Raw genomic sequence first — 6,083 nt, 5'->3', positions numbered from 1 at the left:
ATCCAGCGGGGGGAGGGCGGGGGTCTGGGAGTCGTGTGAGCAAGCTCTCTAGGCGATCCTCAGGAATGTGAGTGTGGAGCAGGAGGCACTGGTGACAGCGAAGAAGTGCAAGTGGGTGATTTCCCAGGCAGCCTGTGTAGCAGGGGTTTTTGAAAACTCAGATGGCTTCAGGGACCAGGCAGGTGATGAAAATGTGTGAAGCGGACGGGTGTAAGACAACAGGGAATGATGGGGACTGTGGCGAACTTGGAGAGTGCTTGCCCCGCCTAATGGCATTCAAATTGAAAACAAAAACACTGTGAGGACCAAACAAAATCTGCCTGTGGGTCTAACGAGGCCGCCAGGCCGCCATTTTGCGACCTCTGGAAGAAGAAGACTCGAGAACAAGGACAGAACCCTGAGAAAGAGCCACGCGTAAGGGTTGGGCAGGGAGCCCGAAGACAGGAGAACCAGGCAAGTGTGGCGTTCTGGAAGCTGAGTGTTTTTGAGGAGGGAGCAATCGACTCTGTCAGAAGCCGCTGAGAGGAGCAGGAAGCAGCCTTCAGTGTTTCCACCAGGGTGGCCACGTTCCCCGGCAAGGGAAACGCAGGTTTGGATCAGAAACAAATTGGTTAAAAGGAAAGGTTTCCAGTCGCCAGTTTGGCCATCTCATGCCAGTGGCGCCCTCTTGACCTTAACACTCAATCAGAGGAACCAGAGGGACTGTCGTGGCCTAATCACACGGTTTACAGGAGTGAACCGGGGCTTCTTGCTTATTAATAGTAGCAGACCTGTTAGGGGTGAAAGAAAATGCCCACCCACCAGCTCCAAAGAGGAATTAGGAGAAAAAGGACACCTCAAAAGGGGTGTTAAGAATGTATTTGTTTCAAGGTACGCAAAGCACTAACATATTTTCTCACCATCTTGGCATTTAAAAAAAAATTAACTTTTAAAATGTATTGAGTTACACACACTAGAACAGTTTCCTAAAATGAAAGGCCACTGAAATGTGTGGAATAAAAAGGAGGCCCAGGCTGGGCGCGGTGGCTCACGCCTGTAATCCCAGCACTTTGGGAGGCTGAGGCGGGCGGATCACCTGAGGTTGGGAGTTGGCGACTAGCCTGACCAATATGGTGAAACTCTGTCTTTACTAAAAATACAAAATTAGCTGGCCATGGTGGCACATGCCTATAATCCCAGCTACTTGGGAGGCTGAGGCAGGAGAATCACTTGAACTCGGGAGGCAGAGGTTGCAGTGAGCCGAGATCGCGCCATTACACTCCATCCTGGGCAATAAGAGCAGAACTCCATCTCAAAAAAAAAAAAACCCACACAAAAAAAAAACAAAACAAAAAGGAGGCCCAAGGAGTGAGGCCAGATCTAGGCACATGGGACTCACCTCCCCATTTCATAGGTCAGGTGATGATAAGGCCTAAGAACTTCACATGCCCCTTAGAACCAGCCAACACCAACAGAGCAAATCTTTTGGGAAAGTTTTTCCCTGAATACAAGGTTCTCCTAAGGCAAGAAATAGTGAAAACCCTAGAACAGCAGGGTTTAATCCCAAGATTCTGCGCTGATTAGCTCTGTGACCTTGGGCAGGTCCCTGCACGTCTCTGAGCCTCACTTTCTCCATATGTCAAATAGTGACTACCCCAGAGGATTCTCATAAGGAATACAAGATCTGGCCCAGCTCAGTCCTGGACACAGGAGAGCTGCTGGTAGCCACTGTTGTCATCTTTTGGCTGAAATGCACTCTGAGAAGGTAAAAGGTGGGCATAACTGCCTCTAGAAATGCATGCCAAGCTGGACCTCACGCCTGTGATCCCAGCACTTTGGGAAGCCGAGGTAGGAGAATCGCTTTGAGGCCAGGGTTTCAGGACCAGCCTGGCCAACAAGGTGAGACCCCATCTCTATTTTAAAAATGCATCCTGACTGGGCGTGGTGGCTCACGCCTGTAATCCCAGCACTTTGCGAGGCCGAGGCGGGCAGATCACTTGAGGCCGGGAGTTTGAGATTAGCCTGGCCAACACGGTGAAAGCCTGTCTCTAGTGAAAATACAAAACTTAGTTGTGGTTACGCACACCTGTAATCCCAGCTACTTGGGAGGCTGAGGCACAAGAATCGCTTGAACCCCGGAGGTGGAAGTTGCAGTGAGCCAAGATCGTGCCACCGCACTCTAGTCTGGGTGACAGAGCAAGACTCTGTCTCAAAAAAAGAAGCATCCTAACTTACAAAAATCACTTGTGTCCAGAAAGGTTATAATTGAGTGAGTCACTTGTTGGAAACATTTTCTTTTTGACCAGTTTGCTTTTGAATCATGCATCATGACTGGAGGCAAGACTGGGGATTCATGAAAATTCTTGCAAAGGAGCAGGTGGTAGGACGTAATTGGAAAAAAGTGATTGTTGAGGCAAAAATGCTAAAACACCAACATATTAATAGTTGGAAACCTGTTCGGGGTGAAAGAAAATGCCCACCCACCTCCAAAGGATTATGAGAAAAAGGACACCTTCTCAAAAGGGGTGTTAAGAATATATTTGTTTCAAGGTACACAAAACACTAACATGTATTTTCTTACCATCTTGGCATTTAAAAAAAATTAACTTTTAAAATATATTGAGTTACACACACTACAACAGTTTCCCAAAATGAAAGGGTGCTGAAATGTGTGGAATAAAAAGTGGAAGTACCACCAGGCATGGTGGCTCACGCCTGTAATCCCAGCACTTTGGAAGGCCAAGGCGGGCAGATCACCTGAGGTCAGGAGTTCGAGACCAGCCTGGCCAACAGGGTGAAACCCCATCTCTACTAAAAATACAAAAATTAGCCAGCATGGTGGCATGTGTCTGTGATCCCAGCTACCCAGAAGGCTGAGGCAGGAGAATCACTAGAACCCAGGAGGCAGAGGCTGCAGTGAGCAGAGATCGTGCCACTGACTCCAGCCTGGGAGACAGACCAAGACTCTGTCTCAACAACAACAAAAAAAAGTGGAACTACCCTATCACACCTCACTCTCGCCTCTCCTGCCCAAACACACACCCTGAGCAAACCACTTACGTCCCTAGAGGCTGATGTACCAGTTCTGCATTTGGGTTTACATGCATGCGGTTGTGGATACATTTATAGTTTAATTTTTTTGTATAAGTGAGTCAATTTCTTTGTTCTTTAGCTTGCTTTTTTTTTTCTTCCGACCAAAGTAATGGCCATTATTTATTTATTTATTTATAGACAGAGTCTCACTCCGTTGCCCAGGCTGGAGTGCAGTGGCGTGATCTCAGCTCGCTGCAACCTCTGCCTCCCAGGTTCAAGCTATTCTCCTCAGCCTCCCAAGTAGCTGGGATTACAGGCAGGAGCCACCATGCCTGGCTAATTTTTCGGGTTTTTTTTTTTTTTTTTTTGAGACGGAGTCTCACTCTGTTGCCCAGGCTGGAATGCAGTGGCACAGTCTCGACTCACTGCAACCTCCACTTCCCAGGTTCAAGCGATTCTCCTGCATCACCCTTCCGAGTAGCTGGGATTACAGGCGCCCACCACCATGCCCAGCTGATTTTTGTATTTTTAGTAGAGACGGAGTTTCACCATGTTGGCCAGGCTGGTTTCAAACTCCTGACCTTAGGTGATCTGCCCACCTCAGCCTCCCAAAATGCTGGGATTACAGGTGTGAGCCACCGACCTGGCCTGCCTGCACTGTTAATTACCTGTTCCTCTATGTCCCCACTTCTCATGGTGGCCTCAGGTAGTGCACTAAATGGACGCATTTCAGTTCCACGAGCCATCCTGCCTGTAAGTTATCTGTTGTGTAACAAACCCCACCACTGAGTGGCTTAAAACAAGAAGCATTTATTGCCTCACCGTTGCTGGGGGTCAAGAATCCAGGCTTGGCTGAGCTGCTGGCTCCCGGGCTCTCGGGGTTGGGGTCGAGCTGGTGGCTGGGGCTGTGCAGTCATCGGAAGGCTCCATGAGGAGGGCCCACTTCCAGCCCACTCACATGCCTGTTGGCAGGATTCAGTTCCTCACAGGTGATGGGGCCGAGAGCCTCAGTTCCTAGCTGTTGGCTGGAGGTCTCCCTTGTTTTCTCGCCATTGCAGGCCTCTTCACAGGGCACCTTACAGTTGCAATGTGGCATCCAGCTTCTCTAGAAATATGAGAAGGGCTGGGTGTGGTGGCTCATGCCTGTAATCCCAGCACTTTTGGGAGGTCAAGGCGGGTGGATCACCTGAGGTCAGGAGTTTGAGACCAGCCTGGCCAACATGGTGAAACCCCGTCTCTACTAAAAATACAAAATATTAGCTGGGCATGGTGGCAGGCATCTGGGAAATACCAGCTACTCGGAAGGCTGAGGCAGGAGAATCACTTGAACCCAGGAGGTGGAGGTTGCAGTGAGCCAAGAACACACCATTGCACACCAGTCTGGGCTACAAGAGTGAAACTGTCTCAAAAAAAAGAAAAACAGAAATGAGAGAGGACGCCCAAGGTGGAAGCTGCAGTCTTTTGTACCCCAATCTTGGAAGTGATATGTCACTCTTGCTATATTCTGTACATTACAACAAGTTGCTAGGTTCTGCCCACACTCAAGCTGAGAGGACAGTGCAGACAGGAGGTGAGGGTCATGGGGGCTGTCTTTCAGGGTGCCCACCACACTGCACCCTGCCAGTTGAGGGCCTGTCCAGTTTTTCTTCTTTTTTTTTTTTTGAGATGGAGTCTCGCTCTATTGCCCAGGCTGGAGTGCACTGGTGTGATCTCAGCTCACTGCAGCCTCCGCCTCCCGAGTAGCTGGGATTACAGGCACATACCACCACACCCAGCTAATATTTGTATTTTTAGTAGAGATGGGATTTTGCCATGTTGCCCAGGTTGGTCTCGAACTCCTGACCTCAAGTGATCCACCCACCTCGGGCTCCCAAAGTGCTGGGATTACAGGCGTGAGCCACCGAGCCCGGCCAGTTTTTCACTATTATCAGACATGCTGGAGAGGATGAATGTGTATTTTTTTAACCCACTTGTGCAGGCAGTCGTATGGGATGCATTCCCAGCAGCAGAATTTCAAAACTAAGTATGCCAACTTTATTTACATGACCCAAAAAATGTTGTATTCGTGTTTCGCATATACGAGAAACCTTCCTATGGTTCACACTTGGAGGGGCTCCAGAAACCAACCAATGCAGTCTCTCTCAGCTCCCTCTAGAGATCAGTTACCAATTGCTTAAGTGTCTTTTCAGAGATATGTATAAGCAGGTACAAGCAAATAGAGAAACATTCATTTTCTGGCTTTCTATCCAGTGGCAGTCTCCTTTATTCTATAATTTTTTTGTTTGTTTTTCAATCTAACAACATATCTTGAAGTTTGGACAAAAAGCCTTCCATTCATTTTATTTATTTTTAAAAATAGCCCAGGGGGCTGGGCACAGTGGCTCCTGCCTGTAATCTCAAACCCAGGACGCTGGGTTTGGGGATAGGGCAGATGTATGTCTTTTACAATCTGGGAACACTCAGCATGGTCTGTGTTGGAGGGCAGATGGTGGCAGAGAGGCTGAGAAGCGCGGCAGTGACGAGGGTAAGACAGTCCCAAGCCCGAGGGGCTCGGCCCCTTGTTTATTCCACAAAGCGGAGGCCAACACCTACTGAGATTAAGAACCTGGGCCCTGTCCCTGTCCCCTGTGTCTCCGCAGCCTGTGACGTCAGGCTTTTGCTTCCGGATCCTTGGTTTCCCCATCTGTGGAGTGGGGATTAAAAGATTGTTGAACTCATGGCCTGCTGTGTGAGAATTCAGTGAGTTCAGACATGAAGTTCTTGAGAAATATTAACTACTATTATTGCCAGGGGTCTCACTCTGTCAACCCTGGAGTGCAGTGGCATGATCTTGGTTCACTGCAGCCTCTGCCTAGAGGGGTCAAGCAGTCTTCCCACCTCAGCTTGTCGAGTAGCTGGGACTACAGACACGCACCACCATGCCCAGCTAATTTTTGTATTTTTTGTAGAGACAGAGTTTTACTCTGTTGCTCAGGCTGGTCTCGAACTCCTGGCCTCAAGTAATTCTCCTACCTCAGCCTCCAGAGTAGCTGGGACTAGAGACATGTAACACCACGCCTGGCTAGTTTTAT

Source organism: Gorilla gorilla, chromosome 20 (genome assembly GCF_029281585.2).
Source record: "Gorilla gorilla gorilla isolate KB3781 chromosome 20, NHGRI_mGorGor1-v2.1_pri, whole genome shotgun sequence".
In the NCBI taxonomy this organism is placed as follows: Eukaryota; Metazoa; Chordata; class Mammalia; order Primates; family Hominidae; genus Gorilla; species Gorilla gorilla.
The sequence above is the reverse complement of the archived record's forward strand: the minus strand, read 5'-3'. Positions refer to the sequence as shown.